Source organism: Equus asinus, chromosome 30, assembly GCF_041296235.1.
Source record: "Equus asinus isolate D_3611 breed Donkey chromosome 30, EquAss-T2T_v2, whole genome shotgun sequence".
NCBI lineage: Eukaryota > Metazoa > Chordata > Mammalia > Perissodactyla > Equidae > Equus > Equus asinus.
Window position 1 is genome coordinate 5,639,415 of NC_091819.1, and position 21,960 is coordinate 5,661,374.

Consider the following 21,960-nt stretch of genomic DNA (forward strand, 5'->3'; position numbering starts at 1 on the left):
TATCTCTGTGTTCCTAGCATAGTGTCTCTGTGGCCTGCATCCAACCAACATATACTATTGGCTTCAATTGTGTCAGACTCTGGAGAGAAAAAAAAAAAGCCCATTATATAACATGAAGAAAGCATTTTAATTTGTGGTAAATGTAGATGGAGATTAGCACTGGGTATTAAGAAGAACAGAAAAGAGATATTTAGTCTGAGACAGGAGCAAGTTTAAGGTGTTTTTTTGTTTGTGTGTTTTCTGAGAGATGTTGCCTTCTATGCTCAAATACTAGAGCTGCTGAGAATTGTGAAGAAAACCACAACTGCATAAATTGGAAGCCAAGGCTAACGGCATCGAGTTATCATAAATGAGACCAAAGTCCTGGATGAAGGAAGGCTTGACGACGACCGAGGGAGGGTTAAGCTGTAAAGGCTGCCCAGCAATTCTTGTGCTGATTCATAATATCCCATTCCCCATGTGGGTTCTTTGAAATGCTCTCGATGCTCTTTAATGGTCCTTCTTCACTACCTTCATCTCTTTCTTAACAGAAGGCCTAACTTTCCACTTCAGGAATAAGACAGAAACCTTCACACAGGAGAATTCCCTCAGCTTCTTCTAACTGTAACAAAATGAGCACACTCCCATACTCATTGCTCAGGACACAAGGAAGAGGAGTCCTTCCAAATGGTGAACAATGTACCTTCTCTGGACCCTGTCTTTTCTCTTTCCTGTGAATTTCAAGCATCAATCACCAATCCTGTCTAAAGATTGGAGGAAAGCATTGGAAAGTCCTAGATTTATGCCAAGAGCATTTGAGATTCGATCTCATCATGCAGAGACTTGTAAGCAATGTTATCACAAGACAGACTTTGAAGAGAGAGGAGATTTGAGTCTTGTTCTTGACAGATAAGGAGATTACAAGAGATTATACTGTCAAGAAGCCATTCCATGTAGATGGAAGAGGGTATGCGAAAATGAGTTATGTTCAAGAAATGCTACTTAGTCTACTGTAGTTTAACTAAAACCTTGATGTCCAAGTAGAGGAGTGAGAGGTAGGACTGGAGAGACTAAACTGTTTTCTGATGGACCTATTTTTAAATTGAGGGATTCCTAATTACTTTTGTAATCGATATTCAGCCAGAAAAGCTTTTGATTGAGGAGTATATTTGATTAAGGAGTATATTGATTAATAACTGTCTTTCTTAATTAGGTGTTACATGAAACGTGTTTTTTTCCTGTATTAATTTATGTGTTTATGCATTTTAGTACTTAGTTTTGTCTATGGACCTTATGTGTATTTATTCATTAATTTTTCAAAATATTGTCTCAAATATTTTAAGTATATACTCAAAACCTAGCAATATTTTTATCTTGCTTTTAAAAATATCTTTTAATAGAGCAAAGTGCTAAATATCATAATCTATTTATGTACATCCTGTACTTTTTGCATCGCAGGCACCCATGTTAAGTTGATGTCCTTATGAGGCATTCATCTACCACAGTGAGCTACGGTAATGATATACAATTTCCTTCCTATCTCTAAGGAAGTGTCCTTTAGATGGCTATTTGTCAGTTGGCACTGGTGTGATCACTATAAAAATAGTTTATTCACTGAAACTACAGGTAAGCTTCCATTTAGATTTTGCAAAGTTTCCCTTTTTTCCATTCTCACTCCCACCACCTTAATTTGCCTTTTTATTACTTTATATCTGGCCTTGAAATAGCCTTTTAAGGCATTGCTTCCCTGTCCCATCCATTTGACTAATCTTGCACACAGTTGCCATACTCTTACGCATAAAAATTGCTTTGATCATGTCCTTTTTCATTGAAACAACTTTTACTGTGCATCCGCCATGTCTTCTGCATGGTCCAAAGGACACAGTCTAAACTCTGCAACTTAATATTTAAAGATCACAAATTCTGATGCCAAATTACCTATGAAATCGCTCAAGCTGCTCTGTTCAGGTAACTGTGCTTTACTGCTTTATCACTATTTCCTGACTGGAAGATCATTATTTCATCGTTTGAACCTGATTAAATTTGACCTACAGATAGGGGTCCCACTCCTCTTGGCAATAAAGAATCTTTAGTGATTTCCTGACCCCAATTATATTTTTCTTCACCTTCGGCTTCTTTCTGTTTTATTTAGCTCAGTAAATATTCATTGAGGTCTTAATTGGGAGGGGCAAAAATCCTTTAGTTATTGGCATAAAATGATAATGACAAGGTCCATCGCCTTAAAGTGATTGCATTTCAGGGTAGGCACTCAGGCAGATGATTTCAGGAGCACAGTAACTTCCACCTCCAGTTGTCACTGAGTAACTGCCCCAAGGAACTCAAGGGTGGGTTTGGAAGCATTCAACTGTTTTTCCAAATTGTTTTTTTCTCTTTTGTTATGTTAAGGAGATGCAAGCACCAACCACCCTGGACCAGACCAAGCCACACCATGAGAGCTCCGCCTATGACCTTTGCCTTATTTCTAATGCTAAGATCTCTCCAGGAGGAGCTTAGGCCTTATTACCATCACCTGAGTGTATGTGGAAGCATGTTTTCCAACTGAGCCTGTGCAAGCGACTCCCCACCTCTCCCTTTTGAATATTCATCCCCCATCCCAAATAAAAGGTCCTTGCTTCCCTTTGTTCCAGGATGCCTGGACTTTAGAAATCATTCCGCATGGTCTTCTATTTCCTGCAAATATACTTTACTTTGTGAGACAACTAACTTCTGGTGCACAGTCTTATTTGATGCGCCAGGAGGCAAACCCCCTTTTGTTTGGTCACACAGTGACAACTATATTAAGCCAGTCCGGGCAATTTTTCGTTACCCATGATTGGAAAAGGAATGGCAGGTGGCAGGCATTGGAAGGAAAATTGTTACCTCTAAGAACTAATAACAACAACAAAAATGCCTTCTCTCTTCCTCATGATCCTAATGTTGCCTGACTTTCCTGGGCAATTGGGAGGGCTAAGAAATAGGATCTAGCTTAAGGTCCCTGCATTCTTGGCAATTGTTGGGAAAGACCTAAAACTGAATGCATAGAATAATCATGATTTGAAGCCCACATCCTAGATGTAGAAAATCTCAAATACTGGATAGTCCTAAAGAATCAAATCCATACTCTTTTATATTACTGCTCTAACAAAGAAGGGAGGTGGAGAGCACAAATGAGTTTGAAGCAAAGATTCTGCGTTAGATTTAGATAGTAGAGTCTAGTTAAATTGAAAAGAAAAATATCTGGTGTGAAGGAAAAGGATATTTTTATTAGCTACTCAGGCTTTTTAGTTTGTTTCATCTGTTTGTATTTAGCAAGAGAGGACTTTGTTAAAGGCACCAAGCTAAAATGGAATTTGCCCTCGAGGTAATTAGCTCTTCAGAAAAACAGAAATTAGAACCTCACTTCACCCACCAAAATACATTCAAAACAACTCATCCAATGGCTAACTTATCATTTTTATTTGATTTTTTTCAATCACTTCAAATTCAGTAATTCCCAAACCAAGCGTATGATCTTCCGCAAAACTTGCTCCTTTTTCTTTGTCTATATTTCTTGTACTATCTGTCCTGTTATAAAATAACTTAGGTTATCTTTACACTTCGTACCATGATATCCTATTCATTACCAGATACTGTTGCTTTTATACACGAAATATCCCTGAATACATCTACTTGTCTCCTTTATCAGTGCCATCTTATTCCAAACTCCTCCCAGTCTCACCTGGACTGTTTACTGGTTGGGTGAGACTATTCCATTTCTCTAATCCATTTTCTCCTTTACAGCCAAAGGGATCATTTTGACATATAAAACTAAGTATATTTTTACTCCTTTTGCACTGTTGGGGAAAAATAATTAAAAACAAAATCTTCTTCCAACCCAAAAATTCTCTCCACCAGGGTAGGAGAAAAAGAGAACACTTTTATCGTTGAATAAGCGTTAAGCCCTAATGGGTTTATAGACATCCCAGGCAATCCTGTAAGAGACTGCAAAAATAGACATCTCACCCTCTAATATAGCCAAGCAGATACAACCCATTACATACCTATTTTCAAGATAAACAATAACTGGTCTTCAAGTAAGAGGACTTGATAGCACCATTTATCACACACAGTTCATCCTAACTTTACCTTGTAATTGGGATGACCTCCTGTGTTAATTGTTTGGCTTTATACACAAGAAAAACAAACTTCTCAGGTCTTTATAAGAAGTTTTGCAACTTGGAGCACTGAAATTAGGCTGCTATCCTACTACTGAGAGATATGGTATTATCTCCCTTGATGTTTACATTTCAAAGAGGTGGCTCCCAGGTCTTTGAGCAGGACAGTCCTGGGTCTATAAAGCCAACATGAGACTTCCTAGTTTTCAAAAGGATTTATATCATTGCAAAGGAGGAAAGTACTTAAGAATACAAATTTTCTAAAGTAAATGCTCAAAGAGAAAGGAGGATGGAGAAATCTCTTCCCTTATTTTCAACAGGGAGATTAAGCCTCTTATTTTTAATTTGTATTTGTCTTTAAAACATCAAAAACATTTTAAAGCTTTTCATTCTCCTTAGGATAAAGACCAGAAATCTTAAGAGGCTTATAGTGCTGCCTGGTTCCCTTACTATCTCTCCAGCTTTATCTTGCTCCTTGCTCTCCTCTCACACATTTTTAGCTACGTTGTTCTTTTATTTTATTGGAATTCACAGCACATTGCTTTAGCACAAGATTATTTTCCTGCTTTACCACCCCCTTCACTTAATTTAACCCTGGTCAGATCTTTAGATCTCAGCTCAAGAATTCCTTTCATTAATAGCTGTCTGTTGCACTAGATTTTAGCTACATGAGCACAGGGGCGCTACCAGATTTTGTTCACTCTTCTTTTATGCCAAGTTTAAAGTATGTTTCTTGATTCATAGTAAGCACCTTACTAATGTTTTCAGAGGAATGAATGAAAAAGAATAACATGGAAAAATTAAGTTAATAAGAAAGTAAAAGAGAATATAATTGAATGTTTATCAAATATCTCAATGGAGGAAAGCTTCCTAAGATTAAAAAAAGACTGTAGAGGGGTGGCCCAGTTGTGCAGTGGTTAAGTGTTCCTGTTGCGCTTCTGTGGCCCCGGGTTTGCTGGGTCGGATCCCGGGTGCGGACATGATACCGCTTGGCACACCATGCTGTGGTAGGCATCCCACATGTAAAGCAGAGGAAGATGGGCACAGATGTTAGCTCAGGGCCAGTCTTCCACAGCAAAAAGAGGAGGATTAGCAGCAGTTAGCTCAGGGCTAATCTTCCTTAAAAAAAAAAAAGACTGTAGAACCAATTTCTTTAAGAAAAAGAATGATAAATTTGATTTAAAGTGTCCCATGTGTACACACACACACACACTCACATGCAATCAAAAGGCAGATAATACATTGGAAAAATACAGCAATGAATTAGTTGCTGTATTACATGAAATTTTCAGATGATATTTTGCAAAGAATTAACTGAAAAGTTCAGGAAAGATGAAATCCAGATAAATACTAACCACAGAAAAAATACATCACCATTAAACTGAGAAATATGCGTTAAAATAAAATGCTCTCTTTAGCAATGCTTTTTACAATTAGAGTACTTAATATGGAAGAGGATACAATAAAATAGGAACTTTCTTACATTGCGAGTGGGAATGCAAATTTGTTCAACTCTTTACAAAATGATTTGGCAATATTTATCAAGAACCTTGAAATGTTCATACTCTTTGAACAAGTAAATCCGCTTCTGGGAAACTGCTCAAATGCAGAAAGAACTTTGCACGTAAAGGTGCTTACTATTCACAGTTAGTTTGTATTACCAGGTTTAACACATATGTATGTTATTTAATATATAATTTTAGATAACAAAAATAACATTGCATTTATTTATTTTGGCCTGTATGAAGAGTAAGTAGATTACACATAAAAAATTGTTGAAAAGACACTTTACCTTCAGGAAACCTTAAAAAGCTCTTATTTAGGTGTGTGATCAATTTAAGGAGGGCAGTCAGTGGATTTTTTTCGCCCAAGTAAACTGTTGTTTACCTACCTATTTTTTATTTAGGCATAACTTTTGTTTATATGTACCTCATTTGTATTTCAAATAAATGTCCCTCTCAGGATATTACTTGCCTTATGAAGAATAATACAATGTATTGTCACCTTTTCAAAAAAATGGCATATAAACTTGTGTATTGGAATTAGAAATTTATAGCTAAATTTTCTATATACCCTAAAAAAATTCAAAAGCTGGTGCATTTGATTCAGTGTATAGTTTTCAGTTTTACTATATTTTCACAAAATAATTAAAAATTAAAAATAAGTTTCAACTCTGAAAGAAAATGGGTCTTAATTATGTAAAGAGAGGAGTAAATAGAAAACCATCAGAAAAATATTTGGAAAAAAAGGCAAGTGGAAGAGATTAATTGCGAGCTTATTCAATTTAGCATTTTGTCTTCCTATTCTTGGTTCACAGTCTATTTGTTTTGGGTTCTGTTTTCCTGGCAAATCATTGACCAGGTCCCCAAAGACATGAGAGATTCTGGTAAGTTACATGTTACTTGGCCTGTTTCACTGGTTGTGGAAATATTATTACTCCCATTTCCCTACAAAAGCTACAGGCCAAAGCAAAACAGAGCAAAAAGAGGAAGAAGAAGAAAAAAGAAAGAAAAAACCCCATACAAGTTAAGGCAAATTTAAAAATTACTATAAAATTATAAATTGGATATAATATCCTTACTTTATGATCTTCTTTGTTAATTGATAACTAGAGGTAGATTTTAATAGATTTAACCATTTGATTCTACTTGGCACATATGATTTCTATATGCACATTTTCATATCGTATATGAGAGTTGCATATATAATTTCTTAAGCAGTGGGTAGGTTGTGGGACTGCTGCTCCTGAAGAAAGTTCATTGGTTTCCTGTTATTTTCTAATTAGAAATAAAAATCAGTCACTCACTCTATTATAATATCAGCTTGAAGTTAAAGCGTGCTTTTTGGAAAGTATTAGACATCACCCGCATTGCTAGGATACTAATTTGTAACATTTTGGTGACAACGGTGAGATCAAATATTACAGAGCATTCCCTCTCAGGATGTGCAACCTCTCCCATATTGCCACATAAAAATAATTAGATCTCAATGCTTTTTCTTAATAATTCTGAAAGGAATTCTTTGATTAGGAAGCTCGATTTTCTTGGGGACAAACACTACACCTCGAAATAGTAAATATTTTCATTTAAAAGTATATAGATAACTGGAAAACTAATTTATTATCCTACTTGATCAAGTAAATCACCTGACATTGTTCACAAATGAGACTTCAAAAATATCAGTTTTTTTTCCTTCCCCATTTTCGTAATCTCATAATCTCCTTTTTTTTCTTTTTGCATACTTCTTATCACTTTGATAAGATTAGAGGGGGCTGTGGTAAGTAAAATGAGATTACTTTACTGTTAATTAATAAATTCTCTGTGCATGCTGGGCCAGATTGTCATTTCTCATATCAGCCCACCATGTTTTTCCTACACACAGATCGTGTTGAGTCATAAGCTTTGTAAGAGAGGAATATCCACAGGGCCCATGACAAATTCCATCTTGGTTATTAATTAATACCAACCTGCCTGCTACAGATAATACAGTTCAGTGGGAATGTTCACTGGGATCATTGTAGTCCTCAAGAAATGGTATAGGATGATACTTGCTACATTTTTGGTTAATTCTTACTCAAAATTATCATACAAATTCAAATGCTATTAGAATTCTGAAAAAAATGAAATTTTGTGTCATCTTTATTTGTCTTTCTAAAATACTGATAGTTTAGCCCTTTGGGAACTATCACGGAGACACCTAGAAAATGAAACAAACTCATGATTTTAATGATAAAACAATCAATCAATTCTGCTTTTTAAAAACAAACATAATGTAGGGAGGGGCGCAGCTATCAAGACAGTTGGGGGGTATCATTTTAGAATTAGAGTCTGGTCTTTGTTTCCTATTGGCATAAAAATATTTATCTTGTTCTTTCTTCTTTTTCTACTTATCTGGGTTAAAGAGAGGGTTGGAATTGGGGAGAAAACTGCTCTAATGACTTGATAGGCAAAGATAGGAAGAACAGAATTGACAAGAGTTTGAAGTTCATTATATTTATAAATATTTTGGACATATCACAAAATCACATTACGTTTAATATAGTGCATAGATTCCTATTACATTCTGAACTCTTCAAAATTAGCTTCACATGTGGTTAGTTATAGGCAAAGCGATTCAAAAAGAATACCATCTTGAGTTAATTTTTGTGTATAGCATAACGTAATGGTCTTCTTTCATTCTTTTGTAAATGGCTGTCCAGTTTTCCCAACACCATTTATTGAAGAGACTTTCCTTTCTCTGTTGTGTGTTCTTGGTTCCTTTGTCAAAAATTAGCTGTCCGTAGATGTGTGGGTTTATTCCTGGGCTCTCAATTCTGTTCTGTTGATCTGTGTGTCTATTTTTCTGCCAGTACCATGCTGTCTTGATTACTATCACTTTGTAGTATGTTTTGAAATCGACACAGATGGACCTTGTGAGTATTATGCTAAGCAAAATAAATTAGACAGAGAAAGACAATTACTGTATGACTTCACTCATACGTGCAAGATAAACAAACAAACAAACACATAGACCAGATTGGTGATTACCAGAGGGGAAGGAGGAAGGGAGAGTGCAAAAAGAATGAAAGGGTACTTGTATGGTGATGGATGGCAACTTTTGGTTGTGAACGTGAGGCAGTCTATACAGAAGTCGAAGGATATTGATGTATACCTGAAATTTATATGATATTGTAAACCATTATGACCTCAATTAAAAAAAAAAAAACTAACCAGGGAATGTAGAAGAGTGAATGTTTCTCGTTAAAATGTAAGGGCGGAAAGTGAGTAAGAGAACTGTGTTCAAATGCCTGGAGATATTTAAGCTCTTCAGGAAAGTGAGCACCATGCTTATTTAAGTTAGCCTTTTTACCTAGCACTAAATGTAGCCCACAGTGGGTGTTCTTTAAATGAATGTAATTGGGAAAGGAAACATTTTTGGTCAGGATTCACAGCAACACTAAGATACGAAGAAACTGCAGGAAAACACGTAGAAGAATTGTCCCTATATTTAGGAGTGGACTTCATCCCAATGAAGTGGGTTTCCTATTACTAACACAAAGGCTGGATGTTCATGTTTCATGGATAATTTAGAAGGTGTCTCTCTAGGGAATAGAAGAAAGTAGCTTCTAAGGAACATTCACATTTAAATTTTGTAGGAGCTTACTTTACATGTCCTTAGCATACAAAAACTGCAGTCACCACAATCTAAATGAAATAGCAAGACAGTCAAAGTGTATTTTTGTAATCCTTTCTCTTCACTGCAGAATCCCTCTCCTTTTTAAAATAGTTCTCCCATTGTCAACACTCTCAAAAGCCCCATGTCTACCTTCCACATACTGGCTCGACTATTTCTTCTAGCTCTACTCTTCATACAAACAATTCTAAATATTCAGTTTATGTTGTGTTCCTCAAACCAAAACCAAAACCAAAACAGCTCTTATTGCTCAATGCTTTTGTGTTACAATCTGATGAAAATAATTCAACAGAAGTTATGAATTTAAGATAGACTTAATGATCTCAGAGGGTATTTGAGCCTGAGTTAATCCCCTTCAATGTGGAAGGAGTCAGGTATCAAAGAGGCAAGACAGGTAGCTTCTGAACTATCCTTCTCCTGGAGGCCATGCTGAGTTTAATGACTTTCTTCAATGACTCCCCAAGGGGCAATGCTGTAAAAACATGCACTATGAACTGAGAGAGTGTGGTCTGGAGTAACTTCTGCAAATATCTGAAATCATGAATTATAAATATATGAATGTGAAGAGTTTCTTGCATTTAGGAAAAAAATATTAGGAACATAATCTTCCCATGTTGCGTTCAAATTTTCCATGGGTCTACCTGAATTTACTCTCAGCAATCCTGCTCCTTCCCAGCATACTTTTTTTCCTTTTCCTGTCCCCACAGCCTTTGATTCAGAGAATAGAAGCATCTACTTGAAGGACCCAGAGGTTCCTATGATAACTAAGTAGAAAGGGGCTAGAAGTGAGGAACAGAGCAAGTTCAGTTTCCTGGTTTCTGCTGGCTGGTTCATTTTAGAACCTGTCCAAGTGATCTTGGGGTTATTTTTAAGCCTGTGGAAATGGATAAAATATAAATGTATTCTACATTTAAAATCCTAAACAGTGTCATATGTGTGAACACAGGAGATAACATGGAAAGGCCAAAGGTATTTTCTCGATTTTGGTGATCTTTTATTATAGTATATCTAACAGAAATTATTTATATGTCATATAAAAATCCACATTTTTCTGACAGAGTGATCACAAAATGTGCCATGTTTAAAATAACCAGTCTTCATTCTGTGTTTTTTCTTACACATGCTACTTGAAGCAAAACACTTAAGGGGAATCGAGACAATCCAAATGTTTGATTTTTCAAATGATTTTGCCAGGATCTTTGGGTTTAAGTTTTTTTCTCTCACTCCTGCTGAGAAAGTGCATACATTTCGAGATTTAGTCTATTTGAGCAATGCTTTTTTCCCTTGAAGCTGATAATAAGCATATGGGTGTGGGACTTAACTTGAGACAAGCTGTTGATTTCTATTGAACACTCAAAAAATGTAAGGTATCAAAAAAATTTTTTTTGACTATCCAGTGATAGGCTAAAATGTATTAGAACTTCAGTAAATTGGTGTAAAATCATCCTTAAATGGGGTTTATAGGAAGAAAAGTATGATTGGGGTATATTTCATAATTGGGGTTATGATTATTCTGCTTAGTCCTTAAAGTTGCAAAGTTAACAGTTTTCGAGGGAAAGAATTAAGAAACAGGTAGGGATACTGAAATTCATACAATGGCAGCAAGAATATTATTATTATACTTATCACCATTTTTTGTTACCTTTTGGGTTGTTATTTTTGGAACCAGATTAGGAATAACGTATATATGATATGTGTGTATATATATATATATATTTATATATATATTTCTATACTCCTAAGAAAGATTTTGAACATATAGAGAATATCCACAACACATAATAAGTGATTTTAGAGGATATAGTTATAAATTTTCTTCCATTGTCTGTTGAGAAAGCAGGTTTCTGAGAAATCAAGTAGAACATCTCAAAGGTATATCTCAAACACAGTGAGAAACTTGGGTTTCATCTACTTTATGATGCTAGATGAGCACAACCATTTAACTCTGCTGGTTCTCACTCTCTTCCTGAATAAACCCACAGGACTGAACCAGAAGGCCATTTCTAGCTCTAGTTCATCTGACCAGAGCAAGGAATAGGCCAGTCTTAGAACGTTTGTAAAACACAGGAGGTCTGTCTTCTCACCTCCATTTCATTCCATTCTGTCTTCCTTCTTCTTGCTCATCCTCTTTCTGCTTCTGACACCCAGGCTTCCAGGCCCACGAAATTTCCTACTGCACTCTCCTTGCAAAGGTTTGTCATGTGTTCTATAAATTGCTGTTTAGTTTAACCTCTATCAAAATATCCAGGTTCTATTCAATTAAACTTTGCTTTCAGCTAGCAATAAATAAATAAATATGTAAATGTATCTGCATAACAGACTTTACATGGTTCTCCAATTTTGGTGTCTGTTACTTATTGAAAAGCCACATTTGGAGCCTGGCCCCCTGAGCCATTTAATGTCCATTTTTAACAAACTCTCCAACAGATTCTGATGTTAGTTGAGAAATAATTGCTTTAGGATTTTTGTATATTACCAGAGATTAGGAGGATTAATTCAAATTATAAGTAGACCAGAGGTGAATTATTTGAGGTTTATGGTGTGGTGCTTCAAATCACATAATAAAATTGTACATAATTTTTATAAGTTTTACTCCATAGATTGTTCTCATTCTCTGGTGTAGGGGCCTATTATCAGCAGAATAATTCTGTTACTTTCCTCTTGTGAAAGTTCCCACATAGTAGTTAGATCACTTTGGAATACTTGGTGTTCATGTGTAAAAAGATGGAATTGCAGTAGGCAAAAATGGAAGAAAATGAACTTCCAAAATTATAAATTTCATTGAATAACAAATAGAGAAATTTCGCTTTATCAGCACATAAAATCTAAAGGAATGTTTCAAAGAACTGTGGAAACAGGTCTTCCTTAGATGGCTCATACAGAAGTGCAATGCAGAGTCAGTTTTTACGATTTTTATTTATTAGTTGCTGTCTTTTTCTCTAATTGCCATGATATCCTCATTTTCTTGGTTTTTAAATGTTTTGCTTATTTAATGAGCAACTCCATGAAATTCCTTAAAACCTGTTACTCAATGTATGGCCCCAGGTGCTTATAGAAATGCAGACCCTCTGGACTCAGTCTAGACTGATGGAATTAAAACCTGAGTTTTAGAAGATTCCTAGCTGATCTGTATTTGTTTTGAAATTTGAGAAGCACTGCCTTGAAATACTTTTTTTCTTGGGCTCTATCACACTGGCATCTACTTCTAACCTGTTCCCTTAGGAAGTGATGACTTTTTAATAACAATGTTGTAAAGGATAGCTCTATTGTTTTTGTTCAAATTATTCACATCTGTTTAGGAATAAAGATAATACAGAGAAATACAAATAAGGAAATTCACTCAGCTCCTCAGAAATAGCGTTATTAACGTGATAATTTCAGATGTCTCTATCTACAGATACTGATATAGATATAGATAGGAAGATGGTTGGATCGATGGGGAAAGGATAAGAGAGAGAATTTTACTGAAATGGAATCATGTCATATATAAAACATTTTAAAATGAAAGATATTAAGATAATGTTTTTGAATTCAGAATTATTAAGAATTGCTAAAAACAAAGACGTTTAAACGAAATTGAAGGTATTGATGAACTTAAAGCAAATATTTCTTTACAAGAAAAGATATTCGATTTTAAAAGCGTCTTCTAAAATGGAAAAACATTGTGAGATGGATGTGTTTCAAATTTCGACATCTGTTATCTGTCCAATGGAGGATGAAGAAATAAATGTCAGCACACTGCCTCACACATCTACCTCCCAATTTTGTTTCTTCAAAACAATTTTTTTTTGCAATGGCAAGGTTTCTAATATTCACATTCCAATCTACAATCATAATTTCAATAGTTATTTAAGCTTATTTCTTTAGGGGTTTTATTTAGGGCTTATTTATTTAGGGGTATGATTATCTCATCAGTAATCCTTATAGCATCTCTCATTCTGAATTTTTATTCTGATTCATCTCTTGAATGCAAAGATTTCATTAAATAGTTTTATTCTCTTTTTTTCTCTCCCCAAGAAAGTGTGATGAGTATTGTTTTCTTTAACTCCTTGCATCCTTGAGAAGGTATCTTGTCCTTTAATTGTAAGGCCAAATTGTGTGGATAAATAAATGTTTTTCTTTGTTGCTTAATACTGCAGTATTGCTGTGTTTTGGATATTATTTTCTTGAAAAAATCTCCTAGCACTCTATTTCACCTATTCCCCTCTTCTTGTACATTACCGGATATCTATGAAACTCTTTTTCTGTGAAGTTTAGTAACTTTACCAGAATATGTCTTAGTTTTGCTATCAACTTTTTCTGGTGCATAGTCTGCTATAAGTTGCTGCAGATTTGCATTTTCTTTATTTCAGTACAGTTTTCTTTGATAATGTTTTTAATTTTAATTAATTAGTCTATTTGCTTTCTTATTTTACTTGTTCTCATTTTTAGTAACTCCATTTATCTGTGTGTTCAGATTTCTGTGTTTTTCTTTATTTCAACACTGTAGTCACAGGTTTTGTGACAAGTGGGAGACTGCATCACCACCTAGACTCTGATGCTTAGGTGTTTCCTTCTATACTGTCACTGCCCCTTGGAAATTAGCATCAATCTTCTGTTTCAGAGACTAATGAGTGTTCTGAGCTGTGGCCACAGAGAACAAGCAGAGGTGACTGGGAAAACACTCAGAGCTATGCGAAGGTGTCCATCTGTTGATAATAGAAATGTCAAATTGTTGGCTGTTATCACTAGAAGGACCATATGTCCCAACAATGACAAGTAGCTCATTAGACTCCCTCTCTCGGAAGCTATGTAGTTTCCTCTATGAGAAAGACAAATGGTATGATACCAAGAGGACAAGTGACAAAAGAAAAAAATAAATTTACTCCAGCAAAATTAAAAACTTTTTGTGCTTCAAATGGCATCATCAATAAAATGAAAAGATAATCCAAAGAATGGAAGTATTTGCAAGTCATATATCTGATATTCTAGACATTTGTATCTAGAATATATATACAACTTTTTTTTCTTTTTAAGGAAGATTAACCCTGAGCTAACATCCATGCCCATCTTCTTCTACTTTGTTGGTGGAACGCCTGCCACAGCGTGGCTTGATAAGCGATGCACAGGTCTGCTCCTGGGATCTGAACAGGTGAACCCCGGGCCGCCAAAGTGGAGCACGTGAACTTAACTGCTACGCCACTGGGACAGCCCCCTATCTACACAACGTTTACAGCTCAATAATCAAAAGACAACCCAGTTAAAAAACTAGGAAAAGATTGGAATAGACATTTCTCCAAAGAATATGTACAAATGACCAATAAGCACAAGTAAAGATGCTCAGCACCATTGGCTATCAGGGAACTGCAAATCATAACCACAGTGACAATCTGCTTTACACCTACTAAGATGGTTATGATAAAAAAGACAGATAGTAACAAGTGTTGGTGAGGATGTGGAGAAGTTAGAACCCTCACATTGCTGGTCATGTAAAAGGGTGCGGCTGCTATGGAAAACTGGCAATTTCTCAAAAGGTTAAACATCGATTTACCATATGACTCAGCAATTCCACTCCTAGGTATATACACAAGAGAAATGGGAACACGTGTTCACACAGAAACTTGTACCTGCATGTTTATAGTAGCATTATTTGTAATAGCCCCCAAAAGGAAACAAACCATATGCCCATCAGTGGATGAAGGGATATGTGAAATGTGATATATTCATAGAAAGGAATATTATTCAGCAATAAAAGGTATTAAGTACTGGTACAAGCTACAACATGGATGAACCTGGAAAACGTTATGGAAGTGAAAAGAGCCAGTCACAAAAGATCGCATATGGTGTGATTCCATTCATATGAAATATTCAGAATAGGCAAATCTATAAAACACAGAGTAGATTAGTGGTTCCCAGGGGCTGGGGGAGTTGGATGGTGGGTGGGTGGGATATAGAACCACCACTAATGGATGAATGGGAATGGAGTCTCTTTTGGGGCCTGGAAATGTTCTAAAATTAGGTTTGATGATGGTTGCACAACCCTGTTAATGTACTAAAAAAACATTGAATTGTGTACTTTAAGTACATAAATTTTATGCTATGTGAATTACATCACGATAGAGTCAGTAAAAAAAAAAAAAAGCCAACTGGGGCTGGCCTGGTGGCGTAGTAGGTGGGTTCACGTGCTCTGCTTCAGCAGCCTGGGGTTTGAGGGTTCAGATCCTGGATGCGGGACTACACACCACTCATCAAGTCATGCTGTGGCGGCATCCCACATACAAAACAGAGGAAGACTAGCACAGTTGTTAAGTCGGTGACTATCTTCCTCAAGCAAAAAGAGGAAGATAGGCAACAGTTGTTGGCTCAGGGCCAATCTTCCTCCCCAAAAAAAACAAAAAAGAAGAAAAAGAAAAAAGCCAACTGGAGTGCAGTCTTGCTTCCAGGTTTCTCTTTGGTCACTCATCATGCTTAGCAGACTCCCCAGCCAGATCCTGTTTCCCCAAGGTCATAACTTCTCACTCTCCTTGCTTCGATTTCTTTATCCCTGTTGATGTTCTTCCTGCTTCCCTCAACCCATGTGATTTCCTTCGTGATAATGGTGAAGATCGGATCTAAGTGGCTGAAAGTGATTTTTTATTCTTCCCTTGTTCTCTTTTTAGTTTTATATTCATTGCGTAATTATATACCCCATGCCTTTCAAGACTTTCTCTTTTGATTCGGCAAAACCTCTTGTGAACGTAAAAATCTAAACTCGTACAATTTTTTAATAGCTGTTTTTGGGATTAAGGCTGTGGGAAACATCTCATAATTCATGGGAATTGTAACTTCTGCTCGTAGCTTTTTGCATGTCTGGAGAAAGTGTAAACATATTTGAACCAAATTATGTGTTTTCCAAACCTACTAGGCTTTCGAGAAGTCCACTGGGCTTGTTATATTTTCTGTTTTAATCTTTTGCTAAGGATGAGGATTATTTTTTCTCTTGTCCAGAAAACTATTTCATAAACTTCCGTTTTAAACCCAACCTTCTTATTTTTGTGAAGTCAGTTATTATTCCAATGTTTTTTCTCAGCTACTCTCATCCTGAGGAAAATCACGCTGCTTAGTCTCACAGGAGACATTACTGTTTGTATTACAAAACAAAGTTGATCATGAATAATGAGACATGAAAGTGCCAAGCCTGCCAATATGCCTTAATGCTGCTCAGGGCATTCTTTCTCCAGTGAACTCTATGTCTGAAAACAAATTACAATGAAAAGGCTGCTCAGTGAGAATATGGAATCATATCAAAGAAAGTGCCCAAACCATTGGAGGGTTGCTGACATCCAGCAATTCACTTCCAGACTATAGACGTATTAGGCAAATTTACTTCCAACTTCTAAATCTAAAACTCTCCAAGTTGCTCTTTTCACCTGTCTAATTGCAACCCTATTTACATTAAAATGCTTCTGTTCCTTTCGGAAGAGACTTATTGGAAGCTGAAATGCGTATATATTTATTTTTTAAAGTATTTATTTTAAAATTAAAGTTTTAAAACTTGTATAAACAGGAATAGGAGGAGCAGAGTGAAAATTCTCTCCTCTCTCTGCCTCTGTCTAGTCTGCATTTTCAATGACAATCAGTGTAGCTGGGCCTCTGTTGCCAGTACATACATGCTTCGAGAAACATTGTATACATTTGGAAGGAAATATATATATTTATGTGTATTTCTTTTTCACTTTATAAGAAGTCTTGGAGATATTTCCACAACAGTACATCAAGTTTCTCATATTTTTTATTTTTTGAGGAAGATTAGCCCTGAGCTAACATCCACCACCAATCCTCCTCTTTTTGTTGAGGAAGATTGGCCCTGAGCTACCGTCTATGCCCATCTTCCTCTATTTTATATGTGGGACGCCTGCCACAGCATGGCTTGATAAGCAGTGTCTAGGTCTGCACCTGGGATCTAAACCAGCGAACCCCAGGCCGCTGAAGCAGAGCATGTGAACTTAACAGCTGTGCCACCAGGCTGGCCCCTCATGTTTTTTAAATTGGCAGTGTGATCTCTTGCATAGGCATACCATAACTTTTTGAAACAGTCACCTTTCTTGGATGGTTAGGTTGCTTTAGAGATTGATCCAAGTTGTTGCCTGTATGAATAGTTTGTTCTTTTTGTTGCTGAATAGTATTCCAAGGTATAGATAGACCATAGTTTGTTTCATTGATTACCCATTGAAGCACATGTGGGCTGTTTCTAGGTTTGAGCTATTAGAAATATGCTATGAACATTTGTGTGCAAGTTTTTATGTGAACGTAAGTTTTCATTTCTCTGACAAACGTCTAAGAGTGCAATTGCTGGGTTACATGGTAATTTCACGGTTAGCTTTTCAAGAAATAGCCAAAGGCTTCCAGCATGGTGGCACCGTTTCCATTCCCATGAGCAATGTATGAGTGATCCAGTTTTTCACATCCTCGCAGCTTTTGATGTTATAACTTTATTATTTTGGCCAGTTTGATAGGTGTGCAATGGGTCTAATTTTTCAGTTGTGACATGTTACAAATTGCATTCAGTAAGGACCATCCAGAAATTATAGAAAATTAGAGCAGACTTTCGTTTTTCCAACATGGGATAATTCTTCAAAGATAAAAGATCCTTTACAATTTTTTTATTGTTTGATTTTTGTGCAGACTCCTTTTATCTCCCAATATTTTCTTTTCCATTATATTTCCATTATATTTTTCCATTATATTTTTGCCTTCACTTCACTTCAGTTTTATCTCTGAGAGTATTAAGATGGTAGTGTGATTTTTCTATTGCTACTCAATCTGACAAATATATAGTTCTGTGGTTATATGAGGAGAGACTTCTGATTGATAATACCCCATGAGATATACACCCGACATTTTACTCAGATTAAACTGTAGTCTTCTGATTTTAGAATTCTCACAATTGCAGAATGTTAAAATGTTAATTCTCTAAGATATTGCCGAGAGACAGATGGGATAATTATCTACATATCAAATATAATTGTTTGGAAGCTACAAATTAAATCATGAACCAAATTTCTTGTGCGTGAAGCTCAACTCTAGTGAACTCCCTTGAAGAATTGTAAGTCAATAGCTTTCAAGACCACCACAACTATATTTAAAATTAGTTTCGCTTACAATTTGCTAAATAGTTATATTATCTATTTGTAACTTAAGATAAAATATCTCACAGTACTTCTTTCTATTTTGCATTTTGCCTTGGACATGTTCTGCTCCTTGATGTTTTACCAACTCTTTCTGTAGATGACTCTTACCCTTCGTATCTCTGTGCTTTGGTTATTTTCTTGGCGAGAGCTGAATGCTGTCATCCTTGCACAGAAGCCATGCTAATATTCTCTGTATCCTTCCAATTTTAGTATATGTGCTGGTGCAGTGAGTGCTGCTGAGCTCCAGATCAGGTTAAATCCTTCTGCATATATTTCCTTAGCTCTCGTTTCATAATACACATACCGGTGTTTCCTCAGTATTATTCATCATCCTTTAACAGAACTTCTTGTTTATTGTCAAGAGGAGCACCATGTCTCTTTTGCTCATTGCTGCTTTCCTGGTGTCAAGCTGGTGCCTTGCCAATGATAGGCATTCAATAAATCTATAAATTTTTGTTGAATGGTTGAGGGAATGAAATAATGCACTTAAAAATACCTCCCATCTTCTAAGTTTCATGGACATGTTCATTACTCTTTCTCCAGTAAGTACTTTGTTCCTAACTCCCCTTTCTTGGAGGGTGAGCGGGTTGAGGAAGTCAGAAGGAAAATGATGTCAGAAGGAAGTACTGTAGAAAGTTGTCCTGGATTTAGTTTCCTCCAACCACTTTTAGATATTCTAGACTTATAGCTCCATCTCCTTTATCTGGTATGCTGTCTTTTGGGAAATCAGAGTTCTATAAAATGTATAAATGTTTACTTCAGATCAGTGATCTCTGAAGTTTTATACATAAATCAAATGCTATCAGGTTGCTCCATTTTCTTGTCTTGAAAAGACTCAATGTCATTTTGTGGTTATGTCTATGGAAGATTAATGCATATTCGGGTCAATTCATAGAAAGGAATTAAGAAATTCTAATTAAATAGAAAGTACATTTTAGAAATTATATTCTCTTAAAAGAATATTTTAGGTAGATTTTAGCTCAATGTAAACGAGTTAGTTATTTGAATGTTATGAGTCATTATTTTTAAAATTATAAATGTTCTTTTATATTTCTTCCTTTTGTAAATTAAATAGTGTATGCATTTTTTTTTAATTTTAAAGGGGAAACGATTGTGCTTAAAGTGTTTGATCATCTCATCTCTTGAAAACCGTATTTCTTTAATATTTGATTAGGTATCATATTTACATATGTTAATAATCAATAACTATACAAGAATGTAGTGAAAAGTCTTTCTCCCAACCATGTCCTCTACCCAATTTTCACTGCACCCCCATTCGATAAGCATTATTTTTTGTTTTATGACATCATCTCCTCTCATAGGAAATGAATTAAAGTGTAGAGTGTATTATCAGATAATTAAAATAAATCCTCTGTAATCAAAAAGTGAGTCTCTTAAAAGTCCTGCTAAAATGTAACAAAATAGGTCATGGCAGAAGATAGGATACCTCGCTTGTTAGATCAGGGACCAGCAAATTTTGCCTCTGGAAAGGAACAGATAGCAATTATTCTAGGCCTTGGAGGCCATAAAATCTCTTTACAACTGCTCAGCTCTGCTGTTGTAATTTAAAAGCATCCATAGACAATATGTGGATGAATGAGCACGTTTGAGCTCGAATAAAACTTTACTGATGAACATTGAAATTTGATTTTCGTGCTAATTTTTATATGTCACAAAATATTATTCTTGTTTGGATTTGTTTCCAGCCATTTTAAAATATTAAAATCATTCTTGGTTCACAGGTCATAAAACAACAGGCAATGGGCGGGATTTGGCTTATGGGCTATTGTTTGCTGACGCCCGAAGTGAATGAAACACAATTCATTTCATTTCTAATTGATTTTTTTCTGCTTACATGTACTTAAAATACTGATTATTAAATATCCTACTTGTCTTTTGTCTTACATATGCAATTCAATATAGTATTTAGGGAAGAAGACATAACAATTATTGAGTGACAATTGGGTGCTTGACACTTTTTGGACTGTCTCTCACTTAATCTAGTCACCAGTTCTCTGAAGTAGATATTCTTAGTTCTATTTTATAAATACATTAATGAGGAAGAAGGGGATTAGCAACATTTCCAAGGATGTATGCGTCCTAAGAGGTGGACTTTAGTTTTTCCCTTAGGTTTATCAGACTCCCTGTTGATAGAACTGGACAACTATTTTTCAGCCCCATAAATATGGTGCTTCCAGTTACTACAATACTCTGCTCATGTTTAGGTGTTCAAAGTTCTGTTGGTCATCAGTTTTGGATGTTCAATGCTGCTATTTTCTCAAAGATGTAAGCAAGAAAATTGAATTCATATTTATTTTCATTGCTTAACTTTTACCTGAGTGATTTTGCCTTATCTAGCTTCCTTTTAAGGAGAATTGAGTTGGAAAATTGATAAATGGAGTTTGAAATACAAGGAAATGTTTTTTTCAAATATGGTCCCTGACTTGCAGTTATATATATAATTTAATTTTTAATTTTGCAATTTCGGTCCATTGCCTGTTTAATCCTCAGATGTTCAGAACATTTGCTGACATACCCATATTAGGAGATTATTTCTCACGTGGTTGGAGGAAGAAGAAGTGTTTTTCTATGGCCATTATAAAATATATTGAAGTGCATATTCTTTTTTCTGGACTTCAAAACAATTCAGAGTGATTCTTTTATTCAACAGCAGCATCGAATTACAGTCATAATGATTGATAGTAAAATTTGGCTACCCTTCAAAATAGAATTCAACACAGGAAACACATTTTAATTTACTTTATTGTTCTTCAAATTTAAGAATTTGGAAAGATACTGATTTATTTCATAGAGATTATTTCAGAATATTTAAGAATATTATTGAATTATTTGAACAGAAAATATTTGAACAAGGTTGTTAAGGTAAAAACAAAAACTAATAGCCCGCCTTTGTAACTAATATTATCACTTGTTAGGAAAAGGTAAAATATTAAGTTTGCGTTTAAAGCTTGTACTGATAGCTTGAAATATGTTAATCAGTTGTGTGGTTAGGGCCTGCTACAGTCATCAGCCATGCCATAAGATAGTCTCTCTTTAGCCCTGGGAAATACACATTTTGGAATCGTTTTAGCAGTTTGTGGGTTAATCTCTAGTCTCCAAGAGCATTCTGTATTTAAATAATTAAATTATTGGTTCTAAATCATAGGGCTTTAGCTATCGGACAGTTTCTTTAATTTTAACGATTGTTTGAAGGCTAATAATTAGAAGATTTGCTGAATGACCTGTCGATGTCAGAGAAAATGACTTATTTCCTATCTGGTTCCAAAATTTCAAGCAGAAGCTAATACTGAGATCATGCCATTGCATTTTATTCTATTGATAAGAGGTGCAGTCATTACTTAATGATTACCAAGATAAATGGGGGGGTGCCCTTTTTTTTAGAAGACTATTTAAAGTAAAAGCTAAATACTGTGTATGATTAAATTGAAAGCACCTGCCAAGAATGTGGAATAATGTTGTCCTAAATTAGAGACATTAGTATCATT

At 35.4% G+C, this 21,960-nt stretch overlaps 1 protein-coding gene and 1 pseudogene across 10 annotated transcripts in view; one reads left to right on the forward strand and one right to left on the reverse strand.

Moving 5' to 3' along the window:
• The window catches only part of KCNT2 (potassium sodium-activated channel subfamily T member 2), a 347,942-nt gene that overhangs the window by 35,155 nt on the left and 290,827 nt on the right, over positions 1-21,960 (forward strand). The gene's annotated exons all lie outside the window — the stretch shown is intronic.
• LOC123282329 (U6 spliceosomal RNA) lies at positions 18,611-18,688 on the reverse strand (annotated as a pseudogene).